At 46.7% G+C, this 17,663-nt stretch overlaps 1 long non-coding RNA gene across 2 annotated transcripts; it reads right to left on the bottom strand.

The window, feature by feature from the left end:
- Positions 1–983: 983 nt before the first annotated feature.
- LOC141084863 (uncharacterized) lies at positions 984–16,635 on the bottom strand. Of its 2 annotated transcripts, XR_012231146.1 has the most exons (3): positions 16,460–16,635; positions 3,166–3,297; positions 984–2,315 (listed from the first exon to the last, which is right to left on the bottom strand). It is a non-coding gene; the product is annotated as an uncharacterized lncRNA (long non-coding RNA). The 2 variants fall into 2 exon arrangements; XR_012231145.1 differs by having other exon boundaries at positions 984–3,297.
- Between the last annotated feature and the right edge of the window lie 1,028 nt (positions 16,636–17,663).

The raw sequence follows: 17,663 nt of genomic DNA, 5'->3' as shown, positions 1-17,663 counted from the left end.
CGACTTTTGCGAAAGTCGGGTTTCATGAAACCCGACTTGACCCGAAAAAAGGCAAAGTCGCTCATCTCTAACCAAGACTCATGAATGCTGTGATTAAAAATCATGGTTATTCCACAAAATATTGATTTCTGAACTCTTCCTGAGTTAAAACATTAGTATTGTTGTTTCTAAATTTTTATGAACTTGTTTTCTTTGCATTATTAGAGGTCTGCAAGCACTACATTTTTGTTATATTGACCATTTCTCATTTTCTGAAAATAAATACAAAATTTAGTACTTGGAAATATGAAGACATGTTGTCAGTAGTTTATAGAATAAAAAATACAGTATACCTATAAAGTGAAAAATCAGACAAACTGAAAATTTTGCAGTGGTCTCTTAATTTTTGCCAGAGCTGTATATTACATTACTGATTCTGAGTTATCTTCTGTATTATACTCCAGAGTTGCACTCACTATTCTGTTGGTCAGAGGCGTAGCTGTGGGTTCAGCATAGGGGGTGAAACATCTGAGTGGGCCCCTAACAGGAGGACATATCATTGGTGCAATCTGCGTGGCCGCACATGGGCACAAGAGGTAAGGGGTCCCATTTCTACCTCCAAAAAAGGTGCAATGTTGCATTTTTAGGAGCTCTTGGGCTGCAAAGGGATCATATATTGTTCTTGCACAGGGGCCTTTCTGTCTGTGTCCACCAGTGGCCCCTCACCAGGTAATCATGATTATAGCTATGGTGGTATAGGGGAACCTCAGGAGATGACCGCACTTTTATTGAAAATAAAATTCTGTACAAAGACCAGCACTGTTATTAGCGCCTTATGGTGACTTATAGTGGTAGATACCAGTCCTGCAGGACATGCAGAGATTACTGCACAATTATAGATGGTGACTTACAGATGACATTCTGACTGTTGTGACCCAGGGTTAAAACCCCAATAGCATTTCCTCTGCCCCACTTAACCATAATAAACAGACTCAGAAACCAAATGATGGGTGAAGGTCGGTCACAGCTTTATTAAATGTTTTCTTAACAACCATTTTAAAGGCACTTTACTTCTCTTAAAAACGCGCTCGCCGCCAAATGCCCTGCTCTGTATTCGCAGGCAAGTCGGCCAGCGAGCCATAACTTTGTGCCAATCCTTTTTTCACCACCGCTGTGACTTGAAAACTATAATAAACAGAACAAGATGAACATTAGTAAACAATCATAACAAAAAGGGAGGGAGGGTGGGACAAGCACTTCCAGGATCCGGTCAGAAGGAAAGAGGGAGGGTGGCCACGGATTTGGTGCTATATAACCACAGGAAGGGGTTGTGCTAATCCCTACCCAATCCCATTAACCCCATAACATTAATACTCCGCATGACATGGGTGGGCGAATTCAATTAACCCGGAAGGGGAGGGGAGGAAAGGCACCACAGTCAGTGGCACTCTCCTTAATCAGTACAGTGCTCACCAGACTGTTGTGACCCAGGGTTAAAACCCCAATAGCATTTCCTCTGCCCCACTTAACCATAATAAACAGACTCAGAAACCAAATGATGGGTGAAGGTCGGTCACAGCTTTATTGAATGTTTTCTTAACAACCATTTTAAAGGCACTTTACTTCTCTTAAAAACGCGCTCGCCACCAAATGCCCTGCTCTGTATTCGCAGGCAAGTCGGCCAGCGAGCCGTAACTTTGTGCCAATCCTTGTTTCACCGCCACGGAGGATCCTGTTTTTTTTAAACAGGACTCCGACCCCCACCCATCAATAGCAAAGCTTGCTCTACTCCATCTTGCAGACCGGATAAGAAAATATCGAGCCCGATGTTATTCAAATGGACCCAGTCAGGCCTTAGCAGGGCGCTGTTATCCCCTTCCAGTTGCCTGTGTCGAATGACCACACCAAACCTCTCGCGCACAAACCTAGAAACCGGGCATTGATTGACCTCCTAGTGCGCTCGACTGCCATACCATCCCGAGCCCCTCGCCACACTGCCCTCGAGACAATCTCAGACCACACTAGCACCAGTTCCGGGAAAAAACTATGAAAGCGTTCTATATCAGCTCGCATCATAGTTAAAAGCTCCGCCATCTTATACGACCACAGATCGTTTCCCCCCGCATGTAAGATCAAAATAGTCGGCCCCCGAGCTCCTCTCGCGATCGAAACAACCTCAGGTAACACTTGCGGCCACTGCAAGCCCCTAATGCCTCTCCACATGAAAACGACATCCCGAAATCCCAGATGCCTTCCTCCTGGGCGACACTCGGCCCGCTGTGCAGCCCAGAAAATATAGGAGTGTCCCAGCAACCAGACAGTCGGTCTGACGGAACCTGCAGGAAAAGAAAACGTTAATACAACAAATCCGGACGAATATAACGAGCAAAGCATGCTGATCTCCATCTCCCTATCCTCTGAACTTTGGCATCAGGAAGGCTCTCCTTGGCCACCTCCGTTGCGGCCCCAATGCGGAATGAATGAGTGCCATACTCACCAGCAGGAACGCCCAGCCCCTTCAAACATCTGTTAAACACAGTCTGGAATTGATACCTGGTTAAAGGTAGATAATCTGCATGCGTGAAGAAAAAACTACCCCCTTTTCTCATAACCACATATGCTTTAAGCAGCGCGACCGGACACATTGAAGATTTGGCAGCATGCAGCAAAACCCAAGAACCCCGACCCAACGGATCAGTCTTTGATTTACGAATTCTCACGCGCACCGATTCCTCCAAAAAAAACACATCCTCAAACCGCAAACCACACCCCAAATCGAGCTTTGAACATGGAACCAACTCCCCGACCCTTAGGGCCCCAAAAAACGCTAATCCGAAAGCAGCGGACACAAGAGCTGCTTCAAAAACGGAACTGCACACTTTATCCGCAATAGCTATAAGTCGACTAAGGAGAGCTAGAGACACCGGACGCCGACACTCAGTACTAGGCTGGACCCTCCTCCAACCCTTCATAGCCTGCCTAACAATAAAACATTTCATAACATCAGACCAGCCTAACAACTGAAAATGAAAAGCAACACCAGACAAGCGTTGCTGTGCTGACGAGCCGACAAACCCTTACTATTCAACTGACACAAGTACTCAATTGTAACTTGCAATCTCGAATTCTCACACACCTGAACCGGTCTGTGACCCGCCAACTGGCACCATTCCATCCATGCCTTACCATACGCTTGCCACGTCGACTAGGACACCGAGGAACGAACAAGGGACATCAACTGTTCCCGATCACATCCCACAGAATCGGCGGGCAACTGAAAACCTCCGGAAGGGCATGGTGACCAAGATCCGTGAAAACCTGTAAGTCAGAAGAATCAGAAAAGTTAGCAAGCAAACCATCAGGGCCCTGTTCGAGTCAAGCCCGAAACCAAATGTTGAATTGCAAACTGTTAAATATTAATAATCCGTTAATTTCTTATAAGACTCAGTTCTGTACATTGCTTTAGCTTACACGACATAGGCTATTTTTAAGCTTGGCTCATGGTAGAAAGACAGCTCCATATATGTAGAGACCACGTGCTTTAGGAGACGTATATAATTCATGGCTAACTGTAGAGGTCGCTCTTCTTCCCTCACCATCATGAGAGACAGACACGAAGATGTCTTCTGTGCTGGGCCATGACATGACATAACAGCTGGTATGTTACTTTAGTACGAAGAAGCCTAAGAGAGACAGACGCCATTTGCCATGTGAGATCCCGGAGAGAAAGAAGAATACATGTTGCTTTTGCCATGTGGGATCTCAGAGTATGAACTATGGACAATTTCTCTTTCACCTATTTTTATTCACCTGTTTTTTTGTAATAACCTTTCTTTGATGGAAGAAACCAAATAAACCACTATATTTTTATCTGGTAACTAGTCCTGAGTATTTTACAGAATAAGCATTATTTTACATTGGAGAGCCAGCCAGATCTGACTTTTTGTATTTTTTTGTGGATTTCCCTCCACTTGCCCACAAGGGGGATTGGACTTTGCTAACGTCAAATCATATGTGCAAGTTATCGGGAATTCCACTATTCACAAGAATCAGACGGAACCTAGACATGAGGACTAAGAAGTACCAGATAGATTGAGAAGTACTACAAGTGCCAAAAGTACCAGACGTAAGCCAGACGTGTGAAGACAACAGGAACCCAGCGTTGTCCATCAAAGGAACAAGCTGAGACATTTCAAGGTAAGATAAAATGGATGTCATTAATTGTCTTGCTAAGCAGAGTAAATTGAAATTTAAGTCTGTAGACAATTCTAATTCAGATGTTTTATGGTTAAGTTTATATGCCGAGTGTGAACTCGAGAATCAGAGGTGAACAATAAGGTAATTGTCAGGAAGCTACAACCCTGACATATGTCCTGTGCATTAGGACAAGGACTGGTTATGGTGCTATGTTTAGCAAGGAAGAGTCATTTTAACCCTTGCTTTGCTGACCAAAGACGTCACACCTGTTCAAAGACCAGTACCGATGGAGGATTCCAGAATATCCAAGGCGAGCCAATGTAAGCCCAGGTTTTTAAATGTGACACTGCACAGATATTAAAGCTGCATAGACTTTGTTTTCGTATTAACATATGAATTTATGAACTTTGATTTTATACACAACACGATTTCTACAACATCTATATGCTAGAGAAAAACTGTGTTTTTAAAAGAACCAAGAAGAAGACAGAAGACATCAAAATGAAGACCAGATGACATCAGATGATGATGACTGGACCTGAGATGCTTCAATTTAGATTTAGGGAAGTATAATTATACATATTTTATATGAATATTGTTCACAGCTTATCATAACATGAATTCACATCAATTATGTCATTGAGTACTTATAACGGTAATCTGATGTTATTGATATTAAATTATTTTGTCAAAGAAGAAGAAAAGAGGAAAAAAAAAAAAAAAAAACTCATTATAGTTTGAGGGTTCCAATTAATGTCTGTCTCCCTCAAAAGGGGAATTGTTAAATATTAATAATCCGTTAATTTCTTATAAGACTCAGTTCTGTACATTGCTTTAGCTTACACGACATAGGCTATTTTTAAGCTTGGCTCATGGTAGAAAGACAGCTCCATATATGTAGAGACCACATGCTTTAGGAGACGTATATAATTCATGGCTAACTGTAGAGGTCGCTCTTCTTCCCTCACCATCATGAGAGACAGACACGAAGATGTCTTCTGTGCTGGGCCATGACATGACATAACAGCTGGTATGTTACTTTAGTACGAAGAAGCCTAAGAGAGACAGACGCCATTTGCCATGTGAGATCCCGGAGAGAAAGAAGAATACATGTTGCTTTTGCCATGTGGGATCTCAGAGTATGAACTATGGACAATTTCTCTTTCACCTATTTTTATTCACCTGTTTTTTTGTAATAACCTTTCTTTGATGGAAGAAACCAAATAAACCACTATATTTTTATCTGGTAACTAGTCCTGAGTATTTTACAGGATAAGCATTATTTTACACAAACATAGCAGAGCCAGTCTACGAAGAACGGCCAAAACCTGCGGAGACCTGGAAGACATGTGATTGATACAGCAATCCACCCCAGGATTAACCATCCTAAAATGAATCTCCTGATTGCACAGCAAATTACCCCACAACTCAATCGAGACGACGATTGGAAAAATCTCGCAAAGGGTTCTGTCATGACCAAAACCCAACCTGGCCCAAAACTCTGGCCAAGCCTCACGACACAGTCAATGCCCAAATCTTGTCATGAAACCCACAACTCCATCCTCCGATGCAAACAAATTTAAGTCCTGTGCCGTCCGGCACGGTAACATGAAGCAAGTGTGACCATTGAATGTTTGCAAAAAAGAAAGCCACACCTCCAAATCTGCCTTCATGGCTCTTGTAACCCGCACCCTGTGGTGTGGGCTAGAGGCTCCTTTCGTAGCCAACGACAGCCGTCGTGAGAACGCCCTGCCTACCGGCATGACTCTGCACGCAAAGACCAACAACCCCAACAGTGATTGCATCTGCAAGAGGGTAACCTTTCAAACTGACATGAAACCCTCAATCAACAAGACCAATTTTTGAATCTTTTCAGCGGGTAGCCGATACACCATCGCTACCGTATCAATTTCGATGCCCAAAAAAGACAACATTTGAATCGGGCCAATGGTCTTTTCCGGTGACAAAGGAACACCGAATTTCTGCGCGATTGACTTGAACATGGAAAGCAGCCTGTCACATACATCTGAGGAATTTGGGCCAACAAAAAGGAAATCATCCAGGTAATGAGTGACAGACCTTTTTCCCGACTCCCATCTCACTACCCATTCTAAAAAAGAACTAAAAAGTTCAAAATAATAGCAGGAAATCGAACATCCCATGGGGAGACATATGTCAAAATAAAATTCCCCATCTACCTGACAACCCAACAGATGGAAACAATCCGGGTGCACCGGCAACAAACGAAACGCCGAATCGATATCCGACTTGGCTAACCAAGCACCTTCCCCCGCGCTCCTAATCAAAGCCACAGCCCTGCCGAAAGATGCATAAGATACTGACGCATCGTCGGGAGAAATACCATCATTCACCGAAAACCCCTTTGGGTGCGATAATTGGTGAATCAAACGAAAGGAACCCGGGTCTTTCTTCGGGACCACTCCCAAAGGTGACACCCTAAAATCCTGAAAAGGCGGGGATAAAAACGGACCGGCCATCCTACCCAGTGCTACCTCCTTCTGCACCTTCGCCAACAGAACATCCGGGTGATCACGAGCAGACTTCAAATTTACCGAAAAACCGGGGGACCTATGCAATTTAAACGGGATGAAAGAACCTTCTGAAAACCCAAAACGCAGCTGACCCGCTGCCTCCTTGTTAGGATACAAGTCTAGCCACGGCTCCATCGCGACTACGCTCACTGGCGTCTTTCCTCTCATTTTGCTGCGGCTTGACCGGCAGCTTCCCCGCAGGACGAGAACACTTAGAGGCCGGGTGGGAGCCTCCACAGGCCGAACACTCATGTCGGAATTTGCAGAGGCCGTAAAACCTACAGTGTCCCTCATTGAACAACCAACAGGTACCGGGTCTCCGCACGACCACTGAACTGGAACCTGTTGAGCCTTGTCCAGCAGCCGCTGATGGAAAGGGGTACGGCTTCTGAGTCATCATAAGACACAGCCACACCTCAGTCGCCTTTACCCCCCAGCCAATTTCTGGGTGGAGGGCTAACCGTCTCCTGAATTCCTCATCATACCTCCACCACGCCGACCCACCGTGAGCCTTGTATGAATTGTAGATCATATCCTGATAGATAAACAGCTCGGAGCAGCGGCCCGGGTGCTTCTGCCCCATAATGCAACCCTATACAGTGAAAGCTTGCAACCAATTATTCATAGTTTTCGCCACCTTTTGGCGCACTTCCTTGTCCACGGTGTGCTGATCCACCGAAACCAACGACCAAATATCTACATAATCATTGCTCCAAATCTTCTTCTTAGTGTCGTCATCTATGTGCGATCCTAGCGCACTAACCCCGCAAAACATGGTATCCTTATACACCCCCGCTAGTGGGGCATCCATCTTATGACACTCCTTTGCCGTACCAGCCGTGGGGGGGCAATTGCCCAATCAACGCTCTCAAAACAGATATCATAGGTGCATTATCCATACTTGAAGAACCCAACAGGGAACACTCACCCGGATTGACCATTGGAGGAGGGACTCCCGTAGATGGAGGAACTCCAGCTCCCGGATAACCCGCCGGAATGTTGATGCCATGACTTGTAGCCTCGGGGGTTGCGCTCGGCTCGACCAGGCTGTAAGTCCTTGAACGAGCCCTCGACTCCCGACGCTCGGGAGGAGGACCACGAACATGCTCGGGACTCGCAGACGCGCTGGACACCTCTGACAACGAAGATGGAGAGCCACGTCTCGAGGACCGGGGACGACCATGGGAGGAACCTCTGCGGCCGGAGCGCCTAGATCTTTTATGATGCCGCTGCGATGCATGGCGCCCATGGTGGCGCGACTGCGGGGTTGAAGAATAAGAGGAGGAGGAAGAGAATCTCCGGCGTCTATGCCTGTCCCGCCTCCCCCTCAAGGGACCGTCATCTACTGCAGCAGCCACGGAAACTTCCCTGCTACCACCGGGTACTGCAGTAGCCGGAGCCGGGCCTTGGACATCCCCGTGAACCCCACCTCTATGCGGGGCAGGAGCAAGTACCCCAGCGCTCAGCGTACCCAACCCCCCGGAGGAGAGGATGCCTAGCTAGCCCCTGCGACAGGTGCCTGTGATGCACTGACCAGTCCCCGCTCCTCCACCCCGGGCACCAAGGGCCGCTCTGGCTGCTCGTTAATCTGTTCCCCTGCTGAAGCAGAGGAGGACGCACTGTGCGTACCCCCCATGGTAACTCCCGTCGCCCCGGTCCGGTTAACCCCCCTGGGCTCCAAACCCAAATCCTTCCCCCCAACCGATATTAATGTGGGCACCCGCCCCGATGCCGCCACCTCCCTGACCCCCCCGCCGCGATGCCGCACTGTGCCGCCGCGCACTTCTCCCACGTGCAGAGTCCCCTGCACATTCAGCGCCGCCGGACCGGAAGTCGGGGGCGGTGACTTCCGCCTAGCCGTGCTTCGCAGGGAAACCCCGGCCAACGCCGGCGAGGCGTCGCGCAGCCGCAGAGAAGGGCGGGATTCCCGGGTGGACCGCCTGCCTCCCTGCGGCCCCGCCGCCACCATCCGCTCTTGCTGCAACCCAGCGGCGGCCGGACCAGATCGCCGTGAAGACGTGCCGGGACCGGGCACCTCATCAGAGGCTGGAGCCTGCGAGGCCGCCAGGTGAGCGCCGATCCCCGCCAGGACGCCATGTAGCCAGGGCTCTCCCTCCTGTAAGACCCGTAGGCGCAAAGCCTCTAATAATGGGTCACTCATAATACCGCCAGACAGCGCTTGTGACAAGCACTTCCAGGATCCAGTCAGAAGGAAAGAGGGCGGGTGGCCACGGATTTGGTGCTATATAACCACAAGAAGGGGTTGTGCTAATCCCTACCCAATCCCATTAGCCCCATAACATTAATACTCCGCCCCAGCATGACATGGGTGGGCGAGTTCAATTAACCCATAAGGGAAGGGGAGGGGAGGAAAGGCACCACAGTCAGTGGCACTCTCCTTAATCAGTATAGTGCCCACCATTCTGTTGGAGTCATTCACTTTTCCCGTCTTTTCCATCTGGCCCAGCCTGACATGTCGACTTCTCCAGACAGGACTCATCTGCAGAGATTACAACAAAGACACATCTGTCTTCTCACATTTCCAGCACCGTTCACATGTAGAATCATGAAATCCTAGAGTGTTAGAGTTGGAAGGGACCTCTAGGGTCATCGTGTTCAACCCCCTGCTCAATACAGCATTCACTAAATCATTGCAGACAGATGTCTGTCCAGCCTGTGTGTGAAGACTTCCACTGAAGGAGAACTCACCACCTATTGTGGCAGCCAGTTCCACTCATTGATCACCCTCACCATCAAAAAGTTTTTTCTAATATCTAATGTGTATCTTCTCCCTTTCAGTTTTATCCCATTGCTTCTCGTGTTTCCATGTGCAGATGTATTCCCAACCTGCACAAACTCATCAACCTGCCGATACCCGAATGCTGAGCTGCTGCTGCCGTCTGTGTCCCTAGTACTGCACCTGCTGTGTGGTACAAAATCAGAGCTCCTCTTAGTGCCCCACATAGTAATGCCAAAACTGTGCCCCTTACAACGTAATAATGTCTCTTTTGTGGTCTCCAGATGGTGAAATTGCCCACTAGAAAATATTTTTCCTCTGCATGTGCCCTTGAATTTTTATCCCTAGAAAGTAATAATACTCCATGTCCAACTTTAATGGTCACAATACTGAGATCCCTATAACAATAATGTTTAAGCCCACTTAACATTTAATAACAGTATGCTGGGCTCACAGCTCCCCTATACCCAGTATGATGATCCCATAGCTCCCCTATACCCAGTATGATGATCCCATAGCTCCCCTATACTCAGTATGATGATCCCACAGCTCCCCTATACACCGTATTATGATCCCACAGCTCCTCTATACACAGAATGATAATACCACAGCTTCCCTATACACCATATGATGATCCTACAGCTCCACTATACCCAGTATGGTATGCCCACAGCTCCCTTATATACAGTATGATGGTGGATTGCCCACCAGGGCAGTGAGGATACTTAGTACCGGGCTTGTTCTTAAAGGGATGTGTCACGGCAGCGGTGACCTGGTCCGTGGCCCTGGGCGTCCAATTAAAGGGGTATTTACAAGGGGAAATAAAGATTATAAAGTGTTTGTGACTAGAGATGAGCGACTATGCCTTTTTTCGGGTCGAGTCGGGTTTCATGAAACCCGACTTTCTCAAAAGTCGGGTCGAACGAAATCGGCCGATTATTGTTAAAAGTCGAAGGCCAACTGAAACACGAAACCCAATGCAAGTCAATGGGGAAGCAAAGTTGGCAGGGAGTGGAGGACATTAATCACACCTACAGTGCCAATTTGAATGGCAAAAACATCAATTTTTATTACTGAAGCTTGGCAACCTTAATTTACTTCATAATAATAGTTACGCACTGAAAACTGGGGGTTATTTGGCTAAAGTTGAGGGGGGGTAGGGCTGGCTCCAGGTTTTCATGTGCCCAGGGCCAAAGAGCGCCCCTTTAACACATACCACAACTCATCATGCTCCGATACGTCAGAGAAATAGTGGTACTGTGCCAGTGCCGTCACCCATGAGTATGCCCCCCCCCACCTGCTCAAGGAACCTGCACTTTCATCTGCACCTTCCTCTTTGTCACCGTGTAAGGTGGTATAGTATACGGGAAGGGGAACCTGAGTTTCCTCAGGGTCAGATCCTGGCTGTGTAGAGTGTGAGGGGAATGTAGTGGTCTGGGTCAATGTACCAGCAGAATCATCTAGCAGTGGCTGGGCCTCAGTGCACTTGTGGCGCCCCCAGGAGTACTGTCGCCACAGTGGCATTACCTTCCTCCTAGGGAGTGTGATGTCATGCTTGGGAGCAACGAAGGATCTCTTTAGCAGTTAAACCAACACACAACACATTTCCCACTCCAGGCCAGCAGGGAGACCTCTGAACCTGACTGCTGAGGAGCTGCTCTCTGTGGTCGGGAGGAGGTAAGTTAGGGCAGTCTGTGAAGGGAAGGGGAAGTGTGTGGATGTGAGAAGGGGAGCTGGAGGATGAGCAGAGTTAAGGCTCATTCCTAACTGGAGCGCATGGTCCGGATTCCGGTCTCCGAGTTTGTAGGGACACTGACGTTCCTGCAGCAGAAACCAGAGACAGTAGCAGCTGTAAATGCTCTGTACCCAACTAAGGTTCGGAGGACCCAGCAGCGACGTGTGGGAGCCAGAAGGAAAAGGCTACGGCTGACTGCCATATGAGAAAGTTCCAAAAGAGAGTCAACAGGGGGAACTTCATTGAACTCAGCACTGCGAGTACCTCAGATAAGCGCTAGAACGGAGGTCACACTAACTATCTGCAGAGAGAGAATTCCAAATTGGCTTCCAGGCTGACCAACTCCTTCTCCATCTGTACTCTGGGTCCTGGACGGCACTTACCAAGTACAGGTAAAGGAACTGCACGACTGTGTCTGTCCTCTTTCTCCTGCACCTGGCGCCCGGCTCTGCTACATCCTGAACTGCACACCATCTACCACTCTTTCATCTGCCCTGCGACTAAGGCTCTACCTGTGCAGGGCTTCTACATCTTAGCTGCACCACAACATCTGTCCCAGAGAAGCGACACTGCAGCGCTGGTCAATCTAATAAGAAACCACAGGTGGCGTCACGTATCATTCACCTATAAACGTAATTCACCCCTTTGCATGGACGCCCAGGGCCACGGAATGGGTCACCACCACCGTGACACATCCCTCTGAGACACCGGCCCGGTACCGATTAACCCCACTGCCCTGGCTGGCCACCCACACTCCATGTCAGATTCATCTTGGACTGGGGAATTCACGATTTGACTTGATAACCCAGGCATGGTATGATAGAAAGAGCTACATGTACTAATGTGAAGTGTGGCCTGCTGCATCATTCACTTTTGGTGGGGGTGAAGGACACAAGGAAAAGGGTTCTTCCTGACCAAGAGCCAGCACTTGATGACTCAGTGCTTGCAATTTTTGAAACTTCAGAAGAAGAGGGCATATTTGCTGGAAACTGTTTCGGCAATGTAAGCCAAAACCAGTTCCTCATGCTCCGGCTTTAAAAGCAGTTAACCTACTCCCAGAAATGGTAGCCTTCCAGGCATTCCGGAGCCCGACCATGACGCAGGCTCAACACCTCCTGCCTTAGCTGCTATTGTGCTTTTGCCACTACCAGCAGATGCACCACGACCATCAGCACCAGCTGGCCCCCCCACGCCCACGTCCGCGGCCTCTTCCACCAAACTTCAAAATTTTGCAGAAAGTAGACCCAAAATAACATCAGATATATGGTACTGTATCAGAAGCATACAGCTCTATTCAGTCAAAGGATAATTGTAAATCTCCCTATATATTCCATCAGTCACACAGAGACGCTCACAGGCTCAGTATGGAATAGACAAGAATATAAAAAGTAGACAAAGTGTACAGTATCATCAGATAGCAGGTATATATATAGTATAGTTTAAGCATTCTAAATCTCCATAGATATTTCAGGAGGCACACACAGACGCTCTCAGGCTCAGTATTGCATTACAGCACAATCTAAAAAGCCGTAAAACGGTAATGGATCTGAAGAGTACAGCTGTACACAGTGTAGGTGTCATTGTTGCCAATCTCAGTATTTATTTGCACAGTCAGAAAATAACTGTCACTTGGTCATTTTGGATTAGACCAGAATATAACAAGCAGTAAATGGGTAATGTATCACAAGCGTAGAGTTGTATACAGTATTGGGGTAATTCTTAAATGTACATCTAAATTGCAGGAGTAACCCATAGACTCTCACACGCTCAGGATGGATCACAACTAGTGTTGAGCATTCCGATACCGCAAGTATCGGGTATCGGCCGATACTTGCTGTATCGGAATTCCGATACCGACTTCCGATATTTTTTCAATATCGGAAGTCGGCATCGGAATCGGAAGTTCAAAGTTGATTGACAGCCTGACGTCATCATGATGCGCGGTGTGTGCGCATCATGATGCGCCGTCATTTCGGGCCTTCCGGGGGTCTCTGCCGGCCTGCCGGGGGGCTGTGCCAGCCTGCCGGGGGGCTGTGTGGACTGCCCGGGGTCTGTACCGGCCTGCCGGGGGGCTGTGCCGGCCTGCCGGTGGTCTGTGCACCCTGTGGGGGTCTGTACCGGCCTGCCGGGGGGCTGTGCCGGCCTGCCGGTGGTCTGTGCACCCTGTGGGGGTCTGTACCGGCCTGCCGGGGGGCTGTGCCGGCCTGCCGGGGGGCTGTGCTGATGTCCGGGGGTCTGTGCAAGCATCGTCCGATGGGACTACAAGTCCCATCTGGCGATGCCTGCTACCATGACAGTGATTGACACATTAGCCAATGATGGGACAGTAGTAGTCCCATCATCCGGCTAATGTGTTAAATGTTAAAAAAAAAAAAAAATACTACATACATACTACATGCATGCTACATACATACTACATGCTACATACATACTACATACATACTACATACATACTACATACATACCACATACATACCACATACATACTACATACATACTACATACATAACACATATATACTACATACATACTACATACATACTACATACATACTACATATATACTACATGCATGCTACATACATACTACATGCTACATACATACTACATACATGCTACATACATACTACATGCTACATACATACTACATATATACTACATGCATGCTACATACATACTACATGCTACATACATACTACATATATACTACATACATACTACATGCATGCTACATACATACTACATGCTACATACATACTACATATATACTACATGCATGCTACATACATACTACATGCTACATACATACTACATACATACTACATACATACTACATACATACTACATGCTACATACATACTACATATATACTACATGCATGCTACATACATACTACATGCTACATGCATACTACATATATACTACATACACACTACATACATACTACATGCTACATACATACCACATATATACTACATGCATGCTACATACATACTGCATGCTACATGCATGCTACATACATACTACATACATACTACATGCTACATACATACCACATATATACTACATACATACTACATACAATACATTCATACAATACATACATAGACATACAGTACATATAACATAGAGTAACATACTTACCAATACTTGTCACATTGTTCCCCGAAGCCATTGTCTTTTACGGAATAAATATTAACATAACAAACCACAAAAATACTCACCCACGATCCGAAGCAGTCCACGAGTGTGTCCCACGACGATCTTGGGTAGAGAACTGCAGCATCAGCTGTTGCTGCCGTTCTCTACGGGCTGCAGGAATCCAATGACGGAAGGTAGGTATCCTTCCGCACTGTATTCCTCCGCCACTTAAAAAAAAAAAAAGTCCCTAGTCTCACTTTATGCCATTGCTGCGTGGGAATTTCCCACACATGTATGTAGCATGCATGTAGTATGTATGTAGTATGTATGTAGCATATATGTAGTATGTATGTAGTATGTATGTAGCATGCATGTAGTATATATGTAGTATGTATGTAGCATATATGTAGTATGTATGTAGCATGTAGTATATATGTAGTATGCATGTTGCATGCATGTAGTATATATGTAGTATGTATGTTGCATGTAGTATGTATGTAGTATGTATGTTGCATGTAGTATATATGTAGTATGAATGTAGCATGTATGTAGTATGCATGTTGTATGTATGTAGCATGTAATTTTTTTTTTATTTTTTTTTTACATTCAACACATTAGCCGGATGATGGGACTACTACTGTCCCATCATTGGCTAATGTGTCAATCACTGTCATGGTAGCAGGCATCGCCCGATGGGACTTGTAGTCCCATCGGACGATGCCTGCACAGACCCCCGAAGCCTGCACAGCCCCCCGGCAGGCCGGCACAGCCCCCCGGAGCCTGCACAGCCCCCCGGCAGGCCGGCACAGCCCACCGGAGCCTGCACAGCCCCCCTGGCAGGCCGGCACAGCCCCCCGGCAGGCCGGCACAGACCACCGGAGCCTGCACAGCCCCCCGGCAGGCCGGCACAGACCACCGGAGCCTGCACAGACCCCCTGGCAGGCCGGCACAGCCCCCCGAAAGGCCCGTACAGACCCCAGAGAGGCTGTACAAGGGAAAAACAGGATTTTTCTTATTCCGATACCGGAAGTCCCATAGACTTGAATGGGACTTCCGGTATCGGAATCGGCGATACCGATACTTTTTTTTAAGATCGGCCGATCCATTCCGATCCGATACTTTGAAGTATCGGACGGTATCGCTCAACTCTAATCACAACACAATATAACAATAAGATCCGCAAGAAATAATCACACATGTGGGACAATGTTCCAGGTGTCAATGATACACTTAGAGTGGTGGTTGGAGGAGGACTTCCTGGCAGAAAGGGTACAGTATCACCAGATACCAGGTATATATAGCATGGTTTAAACATTAAAAATGTACGTCTATATATCAGGAGTAGTGTTGAGCCACCCCGCTAGTGTTTTGGTTCGTCGCACAGGAGGCAAGTTCGTCAAATGTTCGTCGAACATTCGACGAACACCGTTGAACCCCATTGAAAACAATGGCAGGCAAACACAAACACATACAAACACATAGAAAACAATTACAAAACACCTTAAAAGGTGTCCCAAAGCAGACAAAATGCTCAGAAGACAAAAATAACATATGGAAAAGGGCAACTACATTTAGAAAAGAGGTGAAGGAGTAAAAGGAGGAGGTGGAGGAGACACAGATAGAGGCTTGTCATGCCCTTATGAAGTCAAGAAAGGCTGGAATAAAAATTGTAAAATACAAACAACAAAAAAAAATCTGAAATCGAACACGATCATATACCGTCGGACTTCCCACCAATAAATTATGCCAACTGCCGATCGGGCAAACAGCGTCCATGAAGGCAAAGTGTTTGTTTTCTGGGGGCAGTATGGTTGCAAAACTGAACCTTAAAGGAATGTCCAAAAGGGCACCACCAGGAGTGGAGCCTGTGGCTCCATTGGAATCCACCCGGGAAACCACAACCATGCCACCTAAAGAAAAGATGCACACATTGAAAGCTTTGTCTATTCTGTGTGTGGTGTGGTATGTCCGTTTTTAGTTGTGCTAGCGATTTGTCTGCTTTATTCCGTTAACGAACGAGACTCCGGCATGCCCCCGCGGTACGCGTCAAGCTTACTAGAGGGATACACGAGGCTCTGGCACGCGAAATCGAGCAATAAAAGATCTGTCATGCACTTACATGTCTGGGCCTGCATGCGCGCTACACTGAAAGGACCAGCTTTTGTCGCTCACAGGTGCAGATAACCCGCTGAACACCGTTAGTGATGGGGATCTGGGATTCCAATTCTTCCCCGCGAACGATGATTTCCCAGTGAGTGCAGGTCAACCGCAATTCCGGAATTAGGCCTAACCGGCATTTCTGAAAAAATAAAAAAATTAAGTGACAAAACCACAGGTGCTGTAGCTTGCTTAACAGCTCGACAGCCGTTCTCAGGCCCAGTATGGATTAGAAGTGATTGGACAAAGGTGAGAAAGGGTACCGTATCACTGGATAACAGGTATGTATAGCATAGTTTACACATTAATAACCTATGTCTATATATCAGGAGGCAGACTCAGACGGTCTCAGGCCCAGTATGGAATTGACCAGATTGTGCAAAGTTGAGAAAGGGTACATCATCACTGGATAGCAGGTATATAGAGCACAGTTTAAACATTTAACATCTCCGTGTTCTCTGTATGGATTAGACAACAATCTAAAAAGTAGAAAAAAGGAAATGTATTTGAAGCGTACACCAGTATACACTTTTGGTGGTATTTTTAAATCTTCATATATATTTCTACCAAGAAAAAGTGTGCGCTTGGATAAACTCAAATATGGGTGCTATCAGAAGGGGGGATGAGTAAGAATAAAACTGATTAGGACGTTGTGAATCTGACTAATAGCAGAGGTTCTTTTTTTTTCTTTTTTTTCCTTTTTGAGTAATAACAGTAATAGTTAAAGGGCCTCAAAAGGTCCCTAAAAGACTATATTGTTAGTGCCTCAAGACTAGTTAGTACAAGACAATCCCCTCTCGAGGGTTCTGCATGAAAGTCACAATACAAATGCAAATAAGGAATGACTGTAATAGTGCCAAAAGCAGTGTAAATAAAAGTAACAGTTCACACTACAGCGTCTGCAGATATATTAATATAAAGCTACAGCCTATGGGAGGGTAAACACACAAAACTAAAGTAAAAGAAAAAAAAAAAAAAAGTCGTTACTACAGTAAAAGATACAGATAAAAGTACCACCTGGCACTCCAGCGGGTGTAGGAGTCAATGGGGCGGCAGGCCATGAACAGTTAAAAACATAGTGCCTGCAATAATGTAGAGTGAAATAGGAGAGTGGTACCTTTGTAGATATGAAGTCCTTGCTGAGATGTGCGGTGGAGGCAAAGGGT

Source organism: Dendrobates tinctorius, unplaced genomic scaffold, assembly GCF_039654945.1.
Source record: "Dendrobates tinctorius isolate UK_male_01 unplaced genomic scaffold, ASM3965494v1 ptg000028l, whole genome shotgun sequence".
NCBI classification, from domain to species: Eukaryota; Metazoa; Chordata; class Amphibia; order Anura; family Dendrobatidae; genus Dendrobates; species Dendrobates tinctorius.
This window is presented reverse-complemented; position numbering and strand designations above follow the sequence as displayed.